At 47.0% G+C, this 26035-nt stretch overlaps 1 long non-coding RNA gene across 2 annotated transcripts in view; it reads left to right on the forward strand.

Annotated features, from left to right (window-relative positions):
• The window catches only part of LOC140409550 (uncharacterized), a 203908-nt gene that overhangs the window by 166618 nt on the left and 11255 nt on the right, over positions 1 to 26035 (forward strand). For both annotated transcript variants that reach the window (XR_011940389.1, XR_011940390.1), the window contains one exon: positions 16969 to 17051. This is a non-coding gene — a long non-coding RNA (uncharacterized lncRNA). The remainder of the gene's footprint in view (positions 1 to 16968; positions 17052 to 26035) is intronic.

Raw genomic sequence — 26035 nt, forward strand, 5'->3', positions numbered from 1 at the left:
CCACAGGGAGCGGAGAGCAGTAGGCTGCCTCCATATATGATGTGCATCCTTGGCAAACGTAATGGTTTTGTTGCGGGAGGGTTGTGGAGCTGCCGGACACCAAACCTCCTAATGCGTGAACCTGGAGACTATGATGGCACCCCTGGTCCTCCTAGCCTGATGCATCGTGGTTGCCATCTGGCCTCCTTCCTCAGGATCCTCCTCAAGCTCTTCCTCCACTCACTTATCCTTATCAGAGTAAGCAGCACAAAAGAGAGGGAGGTAATCAGCTAGGTGATCCATCCCACGACGCTCACACCCTCCCAACAGCCCTCGTCCTCCTGGTCCATGAAGCTGACTATCCTACACCGCCTCTGGTGGCCAATGCTACCTCACCTCTCTGCTGTCCATCACACTTCATTGCTTTACTGGCCATGATAACTGCCCTCGTCCATCAGAGTCACCTATGGATTCGCGTCTGGTTGCTTCCACCCTTAATAACAGCAGCACTAGAGTTCATCATGTGTTGGGGCAAATGAATGTTCTTGCGAACCTTGAGGGCTGTTGGATCTCCAAGGACATTCAGTTGGTCATGGCTGCCAGGCTGAATAAGCTATCCCTCCCAATGTCCTGCACCCAACTTTCATCCCTTTATACTTGGGGCTGGATTCATCTGATTTTGCGGCTATGTTTGGAGGAAGCATCTGGCCTTACGACCAAAAAGCCGGCGATGCCCCCTCACTGATGCTTCGCCCGGTGGTGAGGGGCTAGCAGCCACGCCATGTAAAGCCCCCGGCTTCACCTGCAGATAGAGACGGAGAATGGCCGGGTCCGTGGCGCGCATGTGCACTGCGGACGCGCAGCAGCCGCTCCGTACGACATGGGGACGGCTGCGTGTGAACCTGGTCTGCCAGATGAGGGCCCCCCCCCCCCCCCCCCCGTAACCCACCTCGTCATCCCCGGTCTTCCCCCCACCTGTCCCCCCAGACCACGCCGAAGCCCCCCCTACCAGCCAAACGGCTAATCCCTCCCCCCCCGACTGTGGCGGCTGTGGACACAGCCCGCAGCTGCCACGCGAGGTCCCTGAAAACTGAGAGGACACGCGACCGACGCCGTCGGGAAGTCAGGCCATCGAGGGTGGAGCATCGGGGAGGGCCTCAGGTGATGTCCTGAGGCCGTCCCAATGGCATACGGCGTACTCAGCGAGTATGCTGTTTTTGAGGGGGCGGAGCATCCGAAAAATGGCCGGAGAATCCGTTTTTACGTCGAAACGGATTCTCCGGCCAATTGCTGAATGCGATTTTGCCGTCGGCAATCAGAGAATCCAGCCCTTAAGGTTTTAATTCCTCGCGTTAACTGTGAATCTGTGGGCAGCTGACCTTGCTAAGGGTCAAATGATGATGGCCAATTGGTTGGACGAGCAAGACTCAGGATTGTTAGAGGTAAAGTCTTTACAGGTCCAAACGGTCTCTCTGTTTGGACATGTAAAGACTTAATTACCAGCAAAGACTCGTATTCAAAGTATCGTCTTGCATATTTGACTTTGTCTATATATGTGTTTCTGGAACCCACCTCTTCATTCACCTGAGGAAGGAGCAGTGCTCCGAAAGCTAGTGATTAGAAACAAATCTGTTGGACTTTAACCTGGTGTTGTAAGACTTCTTACTGTATACTAATAGGTGCAGATAATACTCAGGCTTAATCATCCCGATTTCTAATTGCTGTAATGTTTTCACACTTAACACTCTTGGGAAGTCATTGCATTATCTCTGATTTATTGTGCAGAGTGCCAATACCCCCTCCCCCCAGCCTTATCTTAACTTTCCTGCCTTCTCTCTCAGGGTCACATCAAGACAGCGACTTTCAGTCTTATCACTCGCCCCCATCCCCCCCACCCCCCACTTCATGAGCCCCACTCCCTGAGTCGGCCCAGACTCCCAGGTCATTGGCTACTGCTATCCGTGAATTCATTCTCACTTCTTTGGCAGTCAAGCTGAAGATTCATTACTGGCAGTGAAAAGATTTTCAGAAAAAAGCTTTGATGTATAATCTCTGAGGGCAGTCAATAGCTGTGTAAACAAATAACCTTTTTATTCACTCTGGTTTTTGAAGTGCCCTTTAAAGAAAAAGCCTTTCACTCACTCTGGGCTGTAAACTGCTTTTAAAACAGACAGGATGCAGAATTGCTCAGGGCTGTGAAGTGAATATAAAACACACAGCAGGCTTACAAGCAAGACAGATTAACTGCAATCCCCAGCCCAGGGGTGATCCCCAATTTGTCCCCCTCACCCATAGATCGATTCCCACAAACACCTGGGCCCTTGAATCCCCTCCCCCCCCCCCTCCAAAGCTATCCAGCGGTAACTTTACCCTTGTTCACTGTGGTACATGGTGGAGAGTGATTTAACCTCCTTCCTTCCTCTCGGAGTCCATAGCACATGCTCCACATTTTTAAAGAGCAATAGAAATTCACACTCGTATCCTCACAGGAAAATTCTGTGAGTCCAGAACAGGGTTTTTGAGTGGGGGTCGCAACCCACAGGTGGGTCGTGGGCGGGTGTCAGAACGATCGCAGAGTGCAGGGTCGCAAAAAAATGTGAATGGCCAGGACCAGAATGAAAGAGGGCAGACAAAGAACAGAGAATGTAATTTGAAGATTAGGCAAGATATTAGAGAATAAATCAGGAGCGAGGCTGATGTGGCAACTAGTTGTACATGAGAGCTAAAGAATGGGGAATGCGGCCTACAGAGGGAAGCAGATGTACTTTACAGTAATTCTCAGCAAAGCCGCGTTGAATGGTACAGGAGTGCGCAGCAATAATGTTTTTGAAGGTGCGGCTGTTGCTTATCAGAAAGAAGCAGGTGGGAGAGTTGCTCGCATTGCCAATAGTTGCATTAAAATTGCTCATGTTTGAGTTAAATCATCCATTTCATTCAGACAGCCAATGCCCCATTGAGATAATCCTGCTTGGATCAGACTTGTCGTCGTGTGGAATAAATCCAGGTGATGGGAAAGTGAATAAACCTCCTCTCCAGTCTCATTTTCAGGTGGCAGATATTCTTCGGTGGTTATCTGTGATATTTCAAAGTCAAGAAATAAAGAGATCCAACACACAGAGTCATGCAAACATGCACCAGCTCCATTCTTTGAAAATCCCTGACCAGAGCACAGAAAGAATAATGGTACCAGCACTGATTCATTTCATTCAGGTGGCTGTTTTGTATGACATCTGTGTGGTTGGATGTTTTTCTGGTTATACAAGATATTGGAACAACACATTGGGAAGCACGATGGCACAGTGGCCTCACAGCACCAGGGAGTCGGGTTCAATTCCGGTCTTGGGTGACTGTGTGGAGTTTGCACTTCATCCCCATGCCTGCGGGTTAGGTGGCATTAGGGGATAGGGCGAGGGAGTAGGCCTGGGTACAGTGTTCTTTCAGAGGGTCAATACAGACTTGATGGACTGAATGGCCTCATTCTGAACTGTAGGAATTCTATTCTAAAATTCTAACAACTGCATGCAGCACTGTCACAATCATCTCACAGTGGTAAGGAACCAGAATCTGAATATCCTGCGACCGGAGATCATTCATAGTGCTTACATGTATTTTATCAATTTTTAAATCGGAATGTTTTATTATGTGAAGTCTCGTTTGTCATTGTAAGCTGCTGCTTGTCCTTTCCTGTCGGTCAGTCATTGCCCAGCTGGGCAAGTGTGCAAGAAATGCATTGCCTTATCAATTTACTGTTTCTATAAAACCAACATATGCTCCTCATACTTTTGACTGAAATTGGGAGCTGGAGATTTTCAACATTTTACTTCTGATTGGGGAATGGTGGTCCCTTCACAGGGAGAAAAAATGTTTCTGCAGAGTCCAATTTATGATTTTAAAATTGTAAAAATGTCTTGAGGGAAATACAATCTTGTGTATTTTTTTTCAAGTTAGCACCCAGTGACTCATTAGGGTCTAATGCATTAAAGGTAAGCGAAGTGATGTGTGTCCCAAAGGTCAGCCAGTTGGCAAAAGTGGGTCCCAGGAAAAGAAGTTTGAAAAACACCGGTCCAGAACATCTGACTTTGAACTCGCTAATGATATTAAAATGGATTTAAATGCATTAATATCAGGTTCTCGCCCTTCCTGGGCATGGACCTGCTCACTTCATCAGGGCGAATCAGGAAGGCACATTCCAACATATCACTGGTACAAATCCTGGGTTTGGCCTCTCACATAATTTTGCGACCATTATGGGGTTTGTGCCCACAGCCAACGGATCTGCAATATCGTGCCCTCTGCATGTGGCTCACTCCCAGTCTCAGGATTCTAATACGCCCTCAACCCCATACACCAGCAGAGATTCATAACCACTCACACAGTGGGTAGGGGTAAGTGGGTGAACACCCTGAGATTGGGAATGAGCCAGATGCACACACTTTGACCTGGATTTGTCCAGGGTTTTCAGCATGGGCACACGGACTGCTTCAGTATGAGAAGTATTGCAAAGGGAACTAATTGCTGCGTAATCATTAGCCAACATCCCCACATCTGACCTTATGGTGGAGGGAGAGTAATTGGTGAAGCAGTTGAACACAGGACACTGCCCTGAAGAACTTCTGCAATGTCCTTGGTCTGAGATGACCTCCATCTACCACAACTCTTTTCCTTTCTGCTATGTTTGACTCCAATCACTGTGGATTTTCTCCCTGAACACCATTGACGGTAATTTTACTGAGGCTCCGAGATACCATGCTCAGCCATGCACTGCCTCAATATCAAGATTAATCACTTTCACAACAGGAATTCATCCAATATCTGCGCTTTTCTAGGTCTATATGGCTCAGTTGCATTTTGTGCAGGACACATATTACCAACTAAGCCCTTAATAATGATCTGCTGACAAAATACTACAGATGAGGAAAAATGCAAATATTCTGTTGTGCTTTTTATCTTGATATGCGGCTGGATTCTCCGATGGCGGGATGCTCCATTTTGCCGGCAGCTCTGGGGTTTGCCGACGGCGTGGGACTGCCCCACAATGGGAAATTCTATTGACCGGCCGGCGTAACGGAGCATACCGCCGACAGGGTGAACCTGAAATGTGGTGCAGCAGGGTGAAGCATCCAGCCCCATGGTGTTTGAGACAGAAAACACTTTTCTACAAGTCTGGCTTGCTTCTTTAATAAATATATCCATCATTTAAGAGAGGAAGTGTGACCTTTTTGATTGCTCTAGATCATTATTTAATCAGACCCAAGGATCTTTCATCTACTCCTTTAAGAGCAGAGACAGAATAATAGATTCTGAACCCAGAATTTACTTCATGGTGAAAACAGGTTGACCCCAAGCAATGGAATTTAATTAGTTCCTGAGTGTTTGATTTCGGATTTACTTTCAGAAGAGCAGACAGAGGAACAACGGGTGAAGCAGAATTAACAAAAAATCTGCTGGAACAAATGAAGGACACGCAATGTGTTTATTGTTCAGCATGTAATATTTCAAACATGATTTCCCATTTGCCCTTATTTTGTTTCTCTATTTCATGAATAAATGCATTATTTCATCAATAATATAGTTACTCTAATGTACCTTGTTTTTATTACCTCCTCTTCCACCACAACCATTTGTCCAGCATCAGCAATGTCTAGAGCATAAAGATCATGGAACAATCATCAAATGACCATGAGATTTAAGGTTGCCAAGAGATATAAGGCTCAACCATGCTGTTTTTTTTCCAAGAAACCTTGCCTACTTTTTCTTTCTTGTTAGAAGGATACATTGCCAACATTGGGGTGGCACAGTAGTTAGCACTGCTGCCTCACAGCGCCAGGACCTGGGTTCGATTCCGACCTCGGGTAACTGTCTGTGTGGAGTTTGCACATTCTTCCCGTATCTGTGTGGATTTCCTCCAGGTGCTCCGGTTTCCTCCCACAGTCCAAAGACGCACAGGTTAGGTGAATTGGCCATGCTAATATTGCCCAAATGTTAGGTGGAGTTACAGGGATAGGAGCGGGGATAGGAAGGGTGCAGCATTGGAGTAAGGGCCGGTGCAGACTCGGCCTCTTTCTGCAATGTAGAGATTCTGTGAAAATCACCCAAGATGTTGGCCACGGAGTCGAAGTCCAAGTGAAATATTCAAGTTAAGCATGTATAGAGGCTGGAGGAGATGACAGATTGGAGAAGGTGGGTCAGGAATGGGCTTGTGGTCATTAGCATTACCTTATAGAAGAGGGAATGATTTCCACAAGCACATCCCCCCCCAAACAACACCCTCCTCTTCTCACAGCACCTTCCCATGCAATCACATGAGATGCAATACTTGCCCTTTTAACTCCTCTCTTTTCACTATCCAATGCTCTAAACACTCCTTCCAAGTGAAACAGTGGTTACACGTACTTCTTTCACGACATTTACTGTTTGCAATATAGTCTGCTCTACATTGGGGAGATCAAACATGGAATGGGTGCCCACTTTGCAGAGCGCTCTGTTTACTTCACAAGCATGACCCTGAATTTCCAGTCACTTGCCATTCTAATTCTCTACCTTGCTCTTACACTGACCTTTCTATTCTCGGCCTACTTCAGTTGTCCAATAAAGTTCAACATGAACTCGAGGAATAGCTCCTCATCTTTCAATTAGCCACTCTACAGCCTTCCAGTCTTAACATTGAGTTCAACAACTTAAAACCATAGGGTGGGATTTACCGATGTCAAAATCTAATTTTTGGTGCCAAAATCGGGGGCGGCGCCTGTTTTCGGATGCACCGCCACCTCCAAAAAAGGCATCATCGGTGAGTACGCCGCACACCTTTGGGACGGCCTCAGGATGTCACCGGAAGGCACTCCCCCGATGCTCTGCCCCGATGGGCCAACTTCCCGACGGCGCAGGACACGTGTGCTCTCAGTTTTCGGGAACCTCGCCTGGTGGCTGTGGACTGTGTCCAGTCCGGGCGGGAGCTGTGCCGCTGGCCGGGGGGTAGGTGCTTTGGCGAAGGCTGGAGGGACTGGTGGGGGGTGGTCCGCGGGTGGCAAGGAGGGTTTCGGGGGGGGGTACTATCAGGCAGGTCGGGTCCGCGTGCGGCCAGTGCCATGTTGTACGGCGCAACCGTTGCAGGTCATCGCCGTGCGCATGCCCGGCCACGCACCCGGCCATTCTCCAGCCTTTTTTGGCGCGGGAGTTCTGCCCAGCACCACTGCTAGCTGGCCCCTCTCCTGGCCCGGAATCGATGTGGGTTCGGTGCCATTTTGGCTTTGTAAAAGGCCACAGTTCCCTTGCCAGCGTCGGCACTTAGCCGCAGAATCGGCCCAAGTAACGCACTTCAGATCTTAATAATCATTGTAAAGAAACTTCTCCTCATTTGTTAAAATAGTAAAATTTTTAATAATTTTAAATCTGTCACCTCTGATAATGAGCCACTTACCAGAGGAAGTAGTTTCTCCCGACTGGCTCTGTCTAAAAGCCCTTCCTAATTTCAAATGTCTCCAGATCGCCCTTAACCTCTTTTGTTTTAAGGAAACAATTTCAGATTCTCCAATCTCGCCACACAGCTGAACACACTCATTCCTAGTATTATCCTGGGAAAGGTCTTCTGGACACTCTCTAGTCTAGGGTCTTCCTAAACCAATCCTGAAATCTGGGGCGAAATTCTCCCCCAACGGCGGGATGCCCGCCGACTGGCGCCAAAGCCGGCGCCAATCAGACGGGCATCGCGCCGGCCCAAAGGTGCGGAAGGCTCCGCATCTTTGGCGGCCTAGCCCCAACATTGAGGGGCTAGGCCGACGCCGGAGGGATTTCCGCCCCGCCAGCTGGCGGAAATGGCGTTTGTTTCCCCGCCAGCTGGCGCGGAAATGCGGCGCATGCGCGGGAGCGTCCGCGGCCGCTGTCAGTTTCCCAGCGCATGCGCGGGAGCGTCAGCGGCCGCTGTCAGTTTCCCGCGCATGCGCAGTGGGGAGAGTCTTTTCCGCCTCCGCCATGGTGGAGGCCGTGGCGGAGGCGGAAGGGAAAGAGTGCCCCCGCGGCACAGGCCCGCCCGCGGATCGGTGGGCCCCGATCGCGGACCAGGCCACCGTGGGGGCACCCCCCGAGGTCAGATCGCCCCGCGCTCCCCCCCAGGACCCCGGAGCACGCCCACGCCGCCTGGTCCCGCCGGTAAATACCAGGTTTGATTTACGTCGGCGGGACAGGCAATTCCTGGGCGGGACTTCGGCCCATTCGGGCCGGAGAATCCAGCGGGGGGTCCCGCCAACCGGCGCGGCCGGATTCCCGCCCCCGCCCAATCTCCGGGAGCGGAGACTTTGGCGGGGGCAGGATTCACGGCGGCCAACGGCCATTCTCTGACCAGGCGGGGGGTCGGAGAATGACGCCCCTGGTGCCTAGAATTGTACACAATACTATAGTTGAGACTTAACCAGAGATTTGTAAAGATTTAGCATGACGTCCATGTATTCAATGTCCTATTTACAAAGCTAAGGATCACATGTGCTTTATCAACCACCTAATCAATTTGCGCTGTTCAAAGGTTTGTTAATAGGCAGCCCTGGCCCTTTGTTCTTGCACTCCTCCCTCAAAACAGTACCATTTAGGCTGCACTGTCTTTACTGTTGCTTTTTACAAATTATTTCACACTTGTCTGCAAAAAATTGCATTTGCCATAGGGTGGCTCAGTGGTTAGCACTGCTGCGTCAGAGCACCTGGGTCACTGTCCGTGAGGAGTTTGCACATTCTCCTGTGTCTGTGTGGGTCTCATTCCCATAGCCCAAAGATGTGCAGGACAGGTGGATTGGCCACGTTAAATTGTGTCTTAATTGGGAAAACAATGAATCTAGTACTTCAAATGTATTTCTTTTTAAATTGCATTTGCCATGTATCTCTCCATTTCACAGTCTATGTCCTCCTGAAATCTGTCATTATCTTGTTCAGTATCTACTACCGTGCCAAGTTTTATATTGTCTGCAAACTTCAAAATTGTATTTCCTATAAACAAGTTAGGTGCATTTACCATACCGACTGCATACTCCTTTCCAGTCAGAAAAAAACATCTGTTAATGCACTGCTACTTGCCTCCTATTCTTTAACCAATTATGAACCCTTTTTCCATTAGTTCTTTAAGACCACTGCTTCTATTTTTCAACTTATTTTTTATCAAATGCCTTTTGAAAATGCATAAAACATCAACCATGCTACCTTCATCAATCCTCTATTATTTGATTAAATAACTCAATCAAGTTAGTCAGGAATGATTCACTGTTAACAAATCTGTGCTGTCTGTCTTTTATTAACCCATGTGAAAGTGTTTCTTTTCTTGGTCATTTTCCCAGAGCTGATGTTAGACTGATTAGCCTGTATCTCCTAGGCTGATCCCACTCTCCTTTTTGATTAGGGTGTGACATTTACAATTCTCTGACCCATATCCAATGAGGATGAAAGGTCATTGACAGAGCTTCTGTTATCTCTGCCCCAGCTTTCTAGAGCAACACAGGCTGCATCTCATTATCTCTAGTAATCAATAACATGGCTAGCATAACACACTGGATACAACGGCCACACTGTGCCCATAAAGCAGCTCGCTGTGGTGCAGTATACCTCGCTTCCGAGATGTTCCTGGCTCGCAGCACCTCGTGAGATCCAAAGCTATCCAGGGAGATGATGTGATGTCTCACCCATTGTGGGTGGATCAATTTTTAGCAAATCTGCATATTAGAGCGAGACAGCTAGTCTCACTCTAATGTGCAGATTCCTGAGATACCCATGGCTTTGGAATTCATCCCCTTTGTCTTGGAGACCTGAGGTGAGTGCTTGTACATGGACGACGTCGCCATCTTCTACTCGGATCCTGCGTCTGTACGCAGGCTGTTGAATGCCTGCGACCAGTTTGAACTGGCCTCGGGATCCAAGGTAAACCGCGGCAAGAGCGAGGCCATGTTCTTTGGGAACTGGGCTGACGGGTCCTTTGTCTCCTTCACTGTCAGGTCAGATTACGTGAAGATGCTGGGGATATGGTTCGGAGCGGCTGGGCGTGCACCAAAAACTGGGAGGAGCGCATTGCCAAGGTAAGATAGAAACTGGGCTGGTGGGAGCAACGCTCCCTCTCCATTGTGGGCAAAACCCTGGTCATCAGGTGTAAGGCACTCTTGGTGTTACTGCACGTAGCGCAGGTCTGGCCCATTACCCGACCCTATGCCGCAGCAGTCACACGGGCCATCTTCAAATTCATCTGGAGATCAAAGATGGACCATGTCCGAAGGGACACCATGTACAAACCTCTGAATAAAGGAGGGAGGAATGTACCCAACGTCTCCCTCATCCTGATGGCCACCTTTGTGTGCAGCTGCATCAAGCTGTGCGTGGACCCCCGGTATGCAAACACTAAGTGTCACTACATACTGAGGTTCTACCTGTCCCCGGTGTTACGAAGGATGGGCCTGGCCTCATTGCTGCGGAACACTCCAAGTAGTTGGACCGTGCCATACCACCTGTCCCTCGTGGAAAAGTTTTTGAAGAAAAACACCTTTGACCACAAGGCAATGAAGCAGTGGTCAGCACGTAAGGTCCTCGAGGCCCTCAGGGAAAAGGAGACTGTGGAGGACGTTGGACGGTTCCCTGAGCAGACTGTCAGAGTCATCTGGCAGAACGCCTCATCACCAGAACTTACAAACAAGCACCAAGACCTAGCTTGGCTGGTGGTGAGAAGGGCCCTCTCCGTCAGACTCTTCATGTACACCCGAAGGTTCAGCGCCGTTGCACGCTGCCCTCGGAGTGGCTATGGGGGAAATGAGACGGTCACCCACCTCCTTGTGGAATGTGCCTTTGCAAAGAAGGTCTGGATGCAGTGGTATTTGTCAAGGTTCATCCCGGGCAGCTCTGTGACACAGGACTCTGTGCTCTACAGACTGTTTCCAGGGACACACACCGAAACAAACATCAACTGCTGCTTGAAGGTGAAAGACGCTCTTTGGTCTGCCCGAAACTTGCTGATCTTCCAGTGCAAAGAACTATCCTCGACCGAGTATTGCAGGCTGGCACATTCCAAGGTCCAGGACTATGTGCTGAGGGACGCACTCAAGCTTGGGGCAGCTGCCGCCAAGGCGCAATGGGGAAAGACCACTGTGTAAGGTCTTACCAGAAAATGTACACCGAGGGGCGGGTAACAGTGTAAACCCCCCTCGGTCTGGGTCATTAACACTCCAATGTATAAAAGAAACATGACGATGTAAATATTTAAGAAAGAATTGTAACGTAAAGAGGGATATGTGGGTAATGTCATCCCAATTGAATGGAAGAAAATCAAAGGAATGTGTAACTCCAATGGAAATGTATTGTCAAGACAATTCGAAATGTTCTGAATGTTTATTACAGATTTTATGAATAAAGTATATTTTTTGAAAAAAAACACCTTGTCCCCACAAATGGGGATAGATGGAATGGCACTTGTGGGAGTCTCCCAGGGGATTGGAGGCCCCCAGTTGCATGCCCATTGGGCAGGGTGGTGGCTCCTGGGCACCCTAGCAGTACCAGTCTGGCATGCTGACAGTAATTGGGTGCCAGACTGGCACTGCCCACGTGGCACTGCCAAGCTGACATGTCTTGTGTGGTCGGGGGGGGGGGGGGCCTTGCCCAGTGTGGCTATTGGGAGAGGGGCTGGAGCCTCCCATATTGCATGTGTTTGCCATGTGTTTCTCGGCGATGCGAGCGCCAGGAAACACACAGCTAATTGCGCTCGCTATGGGACTTTATTCCCAATTAGATGAATCGTGCCCAATGTTTTCATTTATACTGCTTGCAAACACCTGACAACAGTGTATTTTTAAAGACTTCCTTCAGGCAGGGGGTCTCTGTAGGGAGGTACCCCTATTACAAGGATCCCTCTTGGGTGGTCTCCCTATTACAAGAGCCCCTAGAGGGGATTTTCCTATTACAAATGTCCCTGTGGGGGGGGGGGGTGTTCCCTATTATAGGGGGGCTCCCTGTGGGGTGTCTCCCTATGACAGGGGCCCCTATGGGGGGGTCTTCCTTTTAGAGGGGTCCCTGGGAGAGGCGGAGCAGATCACCCCTGTAGTTGAGGGTAGGGCACCCATGCAATCCGGCGGTGGGGGCTGTAAGGTGGGGGCGGAGAGACGGTTCAGGGCTGCTTTGTGGTGGGGGGGGAGGGGATGGCCGGCTGCGGGACCTCTCTAACAAGCAGCCGCTCAAAATGGCGACCCATTATTGGGATTCCCTCAGGAATCCTTTGTATTCCACACCGTGCATAAATTTGCATGGCAAGGATATGGAATTGCTTGCTGTTTTGCGCTCACTGGGGTATCATAATCCGTTTGCAATTTACCTCCGGCGGGACTCCCAAATGTAACATCCAGCTCCTTAACTTCACAAGCAAACATGTTTAACTTATATGTTTAATGGGTAAACTCTGTCTTCAATTCTCCAAGCAACAACTTGGAAGAAGTCAGTAATTTGAAGATTTCATTATGAAACAATTTCTATATATGTGTGACTGTTGAGTTTGCTGAAAAAGGTTCTTGAGAACATCTGTAACATCCATGTTGGATAAAATTATTAAAGGAAGATTAAAAGGATGTTCAATGTCAAGGTAGTCTCCAATATAGTAGTTTAAACATATAATTAGACATTGGACAATCGTAGCAGTAGGTGGATTGTGATAAGACAGCACAATCTTGTAAATGAAGCATCCTGCACACTTTGGAAAGAAAGATATAAAAATTGTTTGCAAAAGACCGGGAGCATAGTTCAAACCTAGGCAAGCCATTAGTATTAATTTAAGCTTTGAGTGTTGTTTCATTATTTCTCATAATTCTCATGTCCGAACAGCAGAGTAATCTGTCTTTTGGCTATTCTTTATTAACAATGCAAGTAAGAATTTAACTAACAGTAGAGGAAAGTGGAGCCCTTGGACTCATAAACAATATTGAACTGTCATGTGTTATTAGGCTTTGAGTTCACTGGAAAATAAGCTTACATTGTCTGATTTGCAAACTTAATTTAAATATAATTTATTCTAACAGTCATAATTGAACAGAGGAGTACATTTTAACATAATTATCTTTGAGCAGTAATCAGATTAGAATGCCTAATTATACAACGTAGAGAAGCTAATGTCTGTTCTAAATTTAGATTAATCTGTAACATTTTCCAAACAGTTGATGAAACAATTTCACACCACCTTACCCACCAGTTGTATTTTTCTAAGATGGCAACCCTAGTGCTCAACATATACAGTAAGAAGTGCCACATTGTAGATATGGATGCTTCTAATAGGTTGAATTTTTGAAAATAGTTAGAAAAGTTTACAGCGAGAGATCAGGACCTGTATTGGGTCCCAGCTTTGAGACTCTCATTATGCCAAGAAAATTCTGGGGTAAGTGTTCAAATATTAATATGCACAACAGTGGAACTTTAAAGTTTGGGGAGTTCTGTCTGTGGCAAATGGCAAACCACCTACGACTTATTAAAGGAACATTTATGAATCTTGCTCTCATTGTGGAACTTGATCAATCAGGACATTATATTGTATGCTGCCACGTTAATCTATCCTTTAAAATCAGAGCAATAATGGTGTGCATTCAACAAACTAGTTTTCGCTTATTTTCTGGAACCAGAATAATGTTATCTCATTGTGGATTGGGCAGCAGCACAGCCGAACAATCCTGAGTGTACTAATAACTGCACGAACAATCAATTTAAGAGAATCACTCAAGCTCATAATGTAGCTCATTTACACTTGCTAGACGTGACAAAAATTCATATGCAAGAACACATTCTTTTCCTCTGGCCCTGCCACCCATCCTTACTGCCAGGGGTACCGTCAGCTGCCGCTGCCCATTCCAGCGGTATGCTCCACGCCCCCCCGTCCAGCATCCCCCTGTAGGGGCTACAGTGGGCTTTAACCTTAGATGGGCTGTGCACTGCCCCATTGGCGAGTGGCGACCGCGGGGGGGGGGGGTGGTGCTGTAGAGGGTGGGGGCTGGGGTGCAGGGTGGGGGTTATTGGGTTGGGAGAGTGGGGGCTGGGGGGCTGGGATGAGAGCATCCATATGGCCGGTGCACTCTGCAGAACCAGGGGCCAAGGTGGGTGATCAGTGGGGTGTGCAGCACGATAGCTGCCTTGTAGGCTTCGGCAATGGTGGTCCGTGCCTGGATATTGCCCCAGTGCCATGGGGTCACCCGGCCCCATGGCTCTTCCCCTTGTTCATGCGGAGTGAAAGGCATTGGCGCCACTGTCGAGGCACCAAAGAATTGTGGTTTGGTGTGAAACCGGCACTGGCCACGACTTCGGCATCAAAACCGATTCTCCGCCCAATCACATTTCCCGATTCCGGCGCCAGCCAACAGAGAATTCCGCCCATGGTTTATTTGCTCCGAATCTGACTGATTACGGGAAAGGTACCAAACTGATGCACCTTTTCCAGGCAGAAATATAATAAAGCAGACATCTGGATTAACCAACATTGCATGATAGACTGTCCTCATCTATCCAATATTGTGAACTGAAGCACATTGAAAGAATAAATAAAATATATTACCTGTTTCTTATTGCTGTTGAGAGAAATAGCATTCTTGTCAAAGAGGCAAGCTCTGGGAAGCGTATGAAGTAAATTATAACAGACTGTCTAAATTGGTGCAGGTACAAATATCCTCATCAACAGGACTCCACTCAAATCTTCAGGATGTCCTTCTTTAAAACATAACTTTGTAAATACATTCAAACTAAAATTGACTTACTTGTTGTGGCACAAAAGAAAAAAAAGTCCTTTCCCAGTCGGCAGTGGTTAGCACGACTGCCTCATGGCGCCGAAGACCCGGGTTCGATCCCAGCCCCGGGTCACTGTCCGTGTGGAGTTTGCACATTCTCCCCGTGTCTGCGTGGGTCTCACTCCCACAACCCAAAGATGTGCAGGGTACGTGGATTGGCCATGCTAAATTGCCCCTTAATTGGAAAAATATTTTTTTTAAGTCCTTTCCTCCTTGCTTTATTTAAATATAGTTACAGCATTCAGCATTTACATTTATTAGTGTAATAGGTTTTGTGTGCAGTATGGTCAATGTGATGCATCACAATAATGTTGTTTGTGTTTTGTGTATGAATACTTTGCATTCTTGCTACTTCTAATTTATACCCCTTGGAAGTAGTAGGTGTGAGACTTATAAAAGTTCTCCTAATAATAATATAATCTTTATTATTGTCACAAGTAGGCTTACATTAACACTGCCATGAAGTTACTGTGAAAATCCCCTTGTCGCCACACTCTGGCGCCTGTTCAGGTACACAGAGGGAGAATTCAGAATTGTCCAAATTACCTAACAGCACGTCTTTCGGGATTTGTGGGAGAAAACAGGAGCACCCGGAGGAAACCCACGCAGACACAGGGAGAACGTGTAGACCCCGCACAAACAGTGACCCAAGTGAGAATCGAACCTGGGACCCTGGCGCTGTGAAGCAACAGTGCTAACCACTGTGCTACCGTGCCGCCTTGAAGATCTGCTTGTGATTCCACTAGCTGTCTATTTAACTACAGACCTCAGCATATATTGTTCATGCTAGGAATAGAGTTTTCTACTCTAACTGTAGGGATATTACATGTTTTATGATACTACTCCTGTCACTTGCTAAAATTGTTACCAAGAGACTGACCGTGACCTCACAGCTGAAGGACCAGTTCTGACTCATCTCTATGTGCAGTGACAATTGATCTGCTGCATAACCTCGGACTCCCTTCGTGTTGATTGTGCCTCATATGTTATGAAGCACATCAATACTGATCATTATTGCACCCTGGGCTGTTCACTGCAGTGGGACAGTATTATTTCAGCGGGTGAGACACCCTCCAGCTGTGATCTCCAGCTGACTGACCTTGCCAATAATGCTATGGGACGGGATTCTCCCGTACCCGGCGAGTCGGGGGGTCCCGGCAGGACGGAGTGGCGTGAACCACTCCGCCGTCGGGCGGTCCCAAAGGTGCGGAATCCTTCGTACCTTCAGGGGCTAGGCCCGCCCCGGAGTGGTTGGCGCCCCACCAGCCGACGGGATAGGGGCCTGGCGCCACCCCAACCGACGGAGTCGGCGCATGCGCGGGAGCGCCAGCGCGTGCTGGCGTCATCCCCGCGCATGCACACAGGGATTCACTTGCATCGGCCATCGCGGAGGACCACAATGGCCGATGCGGAAGGAATAGAGTGCCCCCACGGCACAGGCCCACCCGCAGATCGGTGGGCCCCGACCGCGGGCCAGGCCACCGTGGGGGCACCTCCCGGGGCAATATCCCCCTGTGACCCCCCAGGAACCCGGAGCCCGCTCGCACCGCCAGGTCCCGCCGGTAAGGGACCTACTTTGATTTACGCCGGCTGGACCGGCTACAGGCGGGCAGGACTTCGGCCCATCGTGGGCCGGAGAATTTGGGCGGCCCCGGCACCCATTGAGTCGCGCCGGACTCCGCCATTCTCCGAGGCGGGCGGCGCGACTCAAGCCGGGCTGCTTTTTTTTGGGGGGGGGGAGAATTGGGTGGACGGCGGGGGCCAGATTCACGCCAACCCCCGGCGATTCTCCCACCTGGCGGGGGGTCAGAGAATCCCGCCCATAGAATGCATAAGGGGGTTGTTTCTTCCACAAACCTGACTGTGCCAATCTGCTTCTCAAATTGTAACTTTCATAATGGTTGAATAATGGCAAATCTATTGCATGTCATCAGCGATCCCGATACTAAAGCACCCACTGAAGTCCATCTTCTATGAACTGAACAGTATGGATTATGTAGCAAACATGTTGCAGATGGAAGAACAGAAAGATTAACAGTGTTTGTATTGCCAAATCTAGAAGAATGAAATACAAAATACTCTGTAAATGGTTAATCAGAATGCACTTATGTATTTTACTCTATCTATACCTAAAAATAGTTACTGTACCATATTTTCCTGCCTTTTCTAGCCCATTGAAATAGTTCTAAAGTATACTTATTACCTCTCTTTTGTGTTGCCCATGCAGGAATGAACTAGCTAGGTAGTGAATAATAAGATTCTCCCACAAAACTAATCAAGTATACATGCTGACATCTGTAAACTCTCTGGGTAAGCATTTCTCTCTCATAAATCTACAGCACTATAATTTACACACTATGATCCTTGATTATTTCTCCAGTTGTATTTTGTTTTCTGTACCAAAGACTAATCATCACAGTTCATTGAAAATGAATTCTCCACCCATATGATTACCATATGTGCTATGTTCTAAGCTGTTCACGTCTACTACCCTATTTGCAATAATATGGGGCACGATCTACCAGCCGCGTCTGCCGAAAGGCAGTGTGGTACGGCCAGTAGATTCCAGGAGATCAATCTTCCGCGATGTAACCGCTTGCTCACCTCGCGAGATCTATCACCATCTCACGAGATATCAAGATGTGAATCCTGCCTATTGTGGGTGGAACACATTTTAGCAAATCTGCATATTAGAGCGAGACCGCTTGGAGATCTCGGGCAAATGTCATTCAGTGATGATCTCTACAGATGGGGACCAGATGGAACAGCTCATTGGAAGCTTCCAGGTGCTTGCCCTCTGGGCAGGGTGGTACTGGCAGCCTGGCACCCTAACAGTGCCACCAACCTGGCATTGCCAAGGTGCATAGGTAGCATTACCAGCTGGCAGTGCCAAGGTACCAAGCTTGCATTGTTCCGTGAAAATGATTGGGCACTAGGGTGCCCTGTGTGGGCGTAGATGAGTGCAGGGGGACCGTGAGAACACTCATATAAGTGAGTTGATGCTTTATGGGTATGCATGATGTCCTTCTCAGGTGGTTGCAAGATTGGGGCTGGATATAAAAATATCGCCCTGATCTCCTCCTGCACTGAGGAGGTCCACCAAGCGCAGCTCCTCAGTGCAGGAAAGGGGGCTAAGTGCAGCCTCATCGAGGAGTTACCCACACAGGCCTCGAATATACCCAAATTGGAACAGAGTCCTATTCGATAGCATGAGGTTTCTCGGCACTCCAAGTGCCGGGAAACACGTGGCTAAGTGCACTCCATAAGACCATAAGACATAGGAGCGCAAGTAAGGCCATTCAGCCCATCGAGTGCACTCCACCATTCAATCATGGCTGATTTCAACTCCATTTACCCGCTCTCTCTCCACAGCCCTTAATTCCTCGAGAAATCAAGAATTTATCCACTTCTGTCTTAAAGACACTCAACATCCAGGCCTCCACCGCCCTCTGTGGCAATGAATTCCACAGACCCACCATTCTCTGGCTGAAGAAATTTCTCCTCATCTCTGTTCTAAAGTGACTCCCTTTTATTCTAAGGCTGTGCCCCCGGGTCCTAGTCTCCCCTGTTAATGGAAACAACTTCCCTACGTCCACCCTATCTAAGCCATTCATTATCTTGTAAATTTCTATTAGATCTCCACTCAACATCCTAAACTCCAATGAATATAATCCCAGTATCGTCAGACGTTCATCGTATGTTAGGCCTACCATTCCTGGGATCATCCGTGTGAATCTCTGCTGGACCCGCTCCAGTGTCAGTATGTCCTTCCTGAGGTGTGGGGCCCAAAATTGCTCACAGTATTCTAAATGGGGCCTAACTAATGCTTTATAAAGCTTCAGAAGTACATCCCTGCTTTTATATTCCAAGCCTCTTGAGATGAATGACAACATTGTATTTGCTTTCTTAATTACGGACTCAACCTGCAAGTTTACCTTTAGAGAATCCTGGACTAGGACTCCCAAGTCCCTTTGCACTTCAGCATTATGAATTTTGTCACCGTTTAGAAAATACTCCATGCCTCTATTCTTTTTTCCAAAGTGCAAGCCCTCGCACTTGTCCACGTTGAATTTCATCAGCCATTTCTTGGACCACTCTCCTAAGCTGTCTAAATCTTTCTGCAGCCTCCCCACCTCCTCAATACTACCTGCCCCTCCACCTATCTTTGTATCATCGGCAAACTTAACCAGAATGCCCCCAGTCCCGTCATCTAGATCGTTAATATATAAAGAGAACAGCTGTGGCCCCAACACTGAACCCTGCGGGACACCACTCGTCACCGGATGCCATTCCGAAAAAGAACCTTTTATCCCAACTCTCTGCCTTCTGCCTGACAGCCAATCGTCAATCCATGTTAGTACCTTGCCTCGAATACCATGGGCCCTTATTTTACTCAGCAGTCTCCCGCGAGGCACCTTATCAAAGGCCTTTTGGAAGTCAAGATAGATAACATCCATTTGCTCTCCTTGGTCTAACCTATTTGTTATCTCTTCAAAGAACTCTAACAGGTTTTTCAGGCACGACCTCCCCTTACTAAATCCATGCTGACTTGTCCTAATCCGACCCTGCACTGCCAAGAATTTAGAAATCACATCCTTAACGATGGATTCTAGAATCTTGCCAACAACCGAGGTTAGGCTAATTGGCCTATAATTTTCCATCTTTTTTCTTGTTCCCTTCTTGAACAGGGGTTACAACAGCGATTTTCCAATCCTCTGGGACTTTCCCTGACTCCAGTGACTTTTGAAAGATCATAACTAATGCCTCCACTATTTCTTCAGCTATCTCCTTTAGAACTCTAGGATGTAGCCCATCTGGGCCCGGAGATTTATCAATTTTTAGAGCTCTTAGTTTCTCTAGCACTTTCTCCTTTGTGATGGCTACCATATTCAACTCTGCCCCCTGACTCTCCTGAATTGTTGGGATATTACTCATGCCTTCTACTGTGAAGACTGACACAAAGTACTTATTTAGTTCCTCAGCTATTTCCTTGTCTCCCATCACTAGATTACCAGTGTCATTTTGGAGCGGCCCAATGTCAACTTTTGCCTCCCGTTTGTTTTTAATGTATTTAAAGAAACTTTTACTATCATTCCTAATGTTACTGGCTAGCCTACCTTCATACTTGAGCCTCTCTTTCCTTATTTCTCTCTTTGTTATCCGCTGTTTGTTTTTGTAGCCTTCCCAATCTTCTGACTTCCCACTACTCTTTGCCACATTATAGGCTTTCCCTTTTGCTTTGATGCATTCCCTAACTTCCTTTGTCAGCCATGGCTGCCTAATCCCCCCTCTGATAACCTTTCTTTTCTTTGGGATGAACCTCTGTACTGTGTCCTCAATTACTCCCAGAAACTCCTGACATTGCTGTTCTACTGTCTTTCCCACTAGGCTCTGCTCCCAGTAGATTTTCGTCAGTTCCTCCCTCATGCCCCTGTAGTTACCTTTATTTAACTGTAACACCTTTACATCTGATTCTACCTTCTTTCTTTCAAATTGCAGATTGAATTCTACCATATTATGATCACTGCCTCCTAAATGTTCCCTTACTTTAAGATCTTTAATCAAGTCTGGTTCATTACATAACAGTCCAGAATGGCCTGTTCCCTCGTGGGCTCCATCACAAGCTGTTCCAAAAACCCTCCTGTAAACATTCAATGAATTCCCTTTCCTTGGGTCCACTGGCAGCATTACCCAGTCCATCTGCATATTAAAGTCCCCCATGATCACTGTGACCTTGCCTTTCTGACATGCACTTTCTATTTCGTGGTGCATTTTGTGCCCCTGGTCCTGGCCACTGTTAGGAGGCCTGTACATAACTCCCATTATGTTTTTTTTGCCTTGATGGTTCCTCAACTCTACCCACACAGACTCCACATCATCTGACCCTATGTCGTTTAGTGCTATTGATTGAATTTCATTCCTAATTAACAAGGCAACCCCGCCCCCTCTGCCCACCTCTCTGTCTTTTCGATAGGTTGTGAATCTCTGGATGTTTAAATGCCAGTCCTGAACCCCCTGCAACCACGTCTCTGTGATGCCTATCACATCATACCTGCCAGTCACAATCTGGGCCACAAGCTCATCTACCTTGTTCCGTACACTGCGCGCATTTAAATATAGCACCTTTAATTCGCTATTGGCTGTCCCTTTTTGTTTTCTTAGTGTGGCGGACCTTTGTTTACTGAGCCTTTCCATACACTGTGTCATTTTTTGTGAGATGGGGACTATCGTAACCTCTCCCGAGTTCTGTCTTTTCGTGCTTTTTTGTATTCCTAAGCAGCTACGCTTCCCATTGATTACTTCACCTCTTGGTTCCCTAACTTTTCCTTCCCCCCCAATCTCTAGTTTAAAGTCCTATTGACCACCTTATTTACTCTTTTCCCCAGAACACTGGTCCCAGCTCGGTTCAGGTTGAGACAATCCCAACGGTATAGGTCCCCCCTGTCCCAAAACTGATGCCAGTGTCCCATGAAAAGGAACCCCTCTTTCGCACACCACTCTTTCAGCCACGTGTTAACTTCCCTTCTTCTTGCCTCCCTATGGCAATTTGTATGTGGCTCGGGCAGTAATCTGGAGATTATTACCCTTGAGGACCTGTTTTTTTAATTTGAATCCTAGCTCTTTATAATCTCTAAACAGGTCCTCTTTCCTAGACTTGCCTATGTTGTTGGTACCGACATGGACCACAACAACTGGATCCTCCCCCTCCCTCTCCAGTATCCTTTCAAGCCGGTCAGAGATATCCCGCACCCTAGCACCGGGCAGGCAACATACCATGCGGGACTCTTTATCCTGCTCACATAGGATACTATCTATCCCCCTGATAATAGAATCCCCTACAACTACAACTTGCCTATTTACTCCCTCCCCTTGATTATGGGACCCTGCTCCCATTCGGGTAGATTGTGCACATAAAGGTTTCTCTGCAATAAAATACTTGCATCATTGCTCCAATATTTGTATTTAATAGTTGGAGTGGCATCTTAAGTATTATTGATAGTGATAAAGTTGTTAATAGATGATTGATAGCATTTCTAGATTGTTTCCTTATTGGTTGTTTAGTTGTCATTCAGCTGAATCCAAAATAAGCTAATTAATAAATCTATGTACTGCTAAAAATTAAGAAGCCTTGGAATCCTCATTTAACAGATATCGGTGTACTAAGAGCAAGTTAAATTCCCCCAGAAGCTGCATCAATCTACAACCATCAACGTATCTCTAAGCACCACTTTCACCAGTGATATTAGTAAGAATCACATGAGGTGTGGTGACCCTCAGGTTAATTCACAACCAGTCAGCTCTCTCTCAAAGGTGGAGAGCAGCCTGTGGTCCTCTGGGACTGTGGCAACATTTACATATAATATAAATAAATTAATGCATGTGATATGATCCAGCAGAAAATTAATTGCTGCACAAACTAAATCCCAAAGGGAAACTTAGCCTCTGTGTCACAACTGCTTTCATTTATATTTTGATGAGAAGGAGATATGTTTACTGAATTTGGAAGTCACAAATTCATGTAACAGTTTTTTAAATTTTAAACATTAAATTAAAACATTTATCAAGAAAAGAACAGAAAACTTGAACACATAAGTTGCAGGAAATTGCCAAGGTTCCTTAGGCAGCACCTTCCAAACCTATGACTACTACCATCTAGAAGGACAAGAGCAGCAGATACCTGGGAAATTTACCACCAGGAGGTTTCCCTCCAAGTCACTCACTTGTTATGGGCCAGGGTTTAGAGAACCCCGAAGTGTATCATGGAGTTCACCTGACCCACAACTTTTAATAGATTGTGGTATGGGGAGTACACGGCCCACTCTAGAGGTGTGGTACAGCAGAAATGGAAAAGTATTTTTTTAAACAAAACAATGTTTATTCTATGAACTCAAGTTAACCTTTTCAAAACATACAGTGAACACCTTAGCGACCATTAATTCAAATACAACCCCCAAAGAATACAACACTAAGTAATCCTTCAGCTGTCTTTTTAACATCCAGAAGGCTTACAAAAACTTTTAAACAGAAACACATCAGGTTAAAGTCACTACTGAGAGAAGTTATCAGTTTTAAATCACCAAAGGATCGCTTTACAGTTTTTAGATTACAGAGAGAGACTCTAATACACTATCTGGCTGTGACTGCAGCTATCCAGCTCTGAAAACGAAACTAAAACACACCCTGCAGCAAACAGCCTAAAATGAAAGTAAAAATCTGACAGACAACCCAGCTCCACCCACAGTCTGACATCACTGATAAACACCCATTTCTTAAAGGTACATTTCTTAAACACCCATTTCTTAAAGGTACTCTCACTACAGATATTTGTATACACACCCATTTATGAACACCCATTTCTTAAAGGTACTCTCATTACAGATACTTATATACACACTCATTTATAAACACCCATTTCTTAAAGGTACTCTCACATGACACACTACCCCAACTTGGAAATATATTGCTGTTCCTTCACTGTCGCTGGGTCAAAATCCTGGAACTCCCTCCCTAACAACACTGTGGATATACCGACGCCTCAAGAACTGCAGCAATTCAGGAAGGCAACTCACCACCACTCTCTGAAGGACAACTAGCGATGGCAATAAATACTTGCTGAACCAGCAATGCCCACATCGCGTAAATGAATAAAAAACAACAAATTACATTTACACAGTTAAAATTAGTCTTTACAGAACATTCCCCGCAAAAACCTCCTATCTGGTTAGACTCATAAATAAACTCACCTTTAGGCAACAATCCCGTAAGTTTAACAATATAAATTCCAGTAATATTAGTACAAGGCAAACCCACTGTTGCTGAAGGGAAGGTATGTCACAAGGCATCTCACAACTCCTACTCTGCTGTGGAAATTAAATAAACTTTAAAATAAAACACTGTTCTCTGAAAAACAGACATTTTCCTGGGTTGGCTGCAAGGCTGCTCACTTTGTATCTTCACAGCTTCTTTTCTCAGCACAGAGCAGCACCCCAGGAGGTTTCATAAAAAAAGTATTTGTTTTCCTCTTTCATCTTCATTCCATTGTCCTTTGCTGTTCTGTGAAACTTAACCGCCTCAGTATATAACATGGATATAATATAGCTGGATTTTAGACATCTGCAGCGCACACTGCAGCATGGGGTGACTTCAATGAGAAATCCCATTGGCAAATGATGGGAATAGAGAATCCCGCCACCAGAGAATGGCACGTCACCTCAAATAGCTGGGAGACCAGAGAATCCCACCAAAGTCTTTCCTGTTCTCCCTATACCTCCACTTTTAGGACAAATAATATTTAATAACCTTGGCTCATTTATTTATGACCTATCAAAGTTGTAAACCCTTTTACTCCCCATTGAAATATAACAGCTAAAAATCAACATCTTCACTTATCTCCGCATGCAAATTTTTTCCAACAGCAAATTTACTTATAGAAATTCAACTTAGTTATATTTCCTTCAAGTGCATGCCTTTCACACCTCCACTTCTTTGATGTTATAAACCCTGCAGACAAACTGTCTTCAGTTTAATTAAACTAATCATACACACACACAAAGCCAATAGCCTGCTTCTTTCTTCATTTTTCTTCACACATGCAACAGGATTTATTTTTGTCTTCCGGAGGTGGCCATGGAGTGAGTGGCCAGGCACAAGGCAGCTCCAGCTCAAGAGCATTTGTTTCGGAACTTTACACCCTTTAGTGGGGTAGCTCCGGCAGGAAAGTGGTGCAGAGGGAGAGGTTCTCCCCAAGATTGGTATATCTACTGGCTACCAGACCTGGCAAAAAACAGTTAAAAATCTGGCTAAGGAATTGGAGGGTCCTGTAGCGCAGCAACAATTGCGAGAATGGTGGAGGGGGAAGGGTCGTCACCAGTGGGAAAGGCCTAGTTGGAACAGTTTATGGCCCTCATCAAATGCAAATTTAATTAGCAAAGGAAAGACATGCACAGTGACTGGTTGAAGACAACTGAGGGAGCAGTAGCACCACTGTGAGGAAAGATGGACCATGTAGAGTAGTGCCTTGAGTCACAAGGGGCAAAGATGTGAGAGGTGGAGACAGTGGTGTCTGGCCAGAGCGATCGGACCTTGACCTTGGAAGTGGAGTTGAGGGGGTCCTGGGATCTGTGCAAGTCATTGAAGGTAAAGGTGGAAGAGCAGGAAAACAGGTCCAGGCGGCAGAACCTGCAGATTGTGGGGCTGCCAGAGGGTGTGGAAGGAACGAGCGCCACAAAATATGTGTCAAGGATGCTGGCCAGGCTGGTGGAGGAGGTGGCTGGACAAGGCCCCAGAGGTGAACAGAAGCGGCTAATGACTAATGCCAGAAGAGGCTAATGACTTTATAAGGGACCATAAACTGGGGGAGAACTGAGAGTTGGTGTGAGATGGAGGAGCTGCATGTGTAAAAGTTGAAGGTTATGGTTATTGTATGTTGCCGGAGGCTGTTTTTTTTTTCTCTTGTTCTTTTTTAGTTTTGGGAGTTAGAAGTTTGTAAATTTTAGGGGGTAACCACACCCCCACTCCCGCCGTCTGTGGTGTTTCTCTTTTTGGAGGGGGTGATTTGCGACTTTGGATGTTTTCTCTTTACAAGTGTGTATGGTGGGGCACGGTGGGTGGGGTTGCCGGTTGATGGGTATTCAGGTGGGAAAGTATGCAGGTACGGGGCCTTCGAGCTGCAGCTGCCACCCTGGCAGGTAATGCTGGTGAACGGAGGTGAGGTGGCGGAGGAGGCCGAGAGAGGTGGCCAGGGTGGGGAGAAAGAGGGAGGGGGACATGGAAGTGGGGAGAGGGGATTGCACTGTGGCAGAGTTGGAGACTGAGTGTGCTCATGGACAAAGAGGGGGCCATCTTGGATGGGCCCGATTTAGGGTGCTGTCTGAGGTGGCAGAGCCGGAAGGGGATGGCAGACAATAGCGGGCAGTGCAAGCATTAGCCTCCGATAAGAATTGCAACGTGGAATGTCCGTGGACTAAATGGGCCAAGATCCAGGGATTTTGCGCACCTGAGGAGTTTGATATTTTTACAGGAGACGCACCTCCGAGTGAGGGACCAGGTTAGGCTGAGGAAGGGATGAGTGGGACAAGTATTTCACTCAGGGTTAGACTCAAAGTTGCAGTGGTTGGGCATTTTGTTGAACAAAAGAATGGGATTTGTGAGGGCCAAGGAAGTGTGTGACCCGGGGGGAAGGTACGCCATAGTGAGTGGTGCTAGAGGAAACACTGGGGGTGCTAGTCAATGATTATGCACCGAATTGGGATGACGTGCAATTTGTGAGGGGTTTGCTGGGAGCGATCCTGGAC

This window comes from Scyliorhinus torazame, chromosome 3, assembly GCF_047496885.1.
Source record: "Scyliorhinus torazame isolate Kashiwa2021f chromosome 3, sScyTor2.1, whole genome shotgun sequence".
In the NCBI taxonomy this organism is placed as follows: Eukaryota; Metazoa; Chordata; class Chondrichthyes; order Carcharhiniformes; family Scyliorhinidae; genus Scyliorhinus; species Scyliorhinus torazame.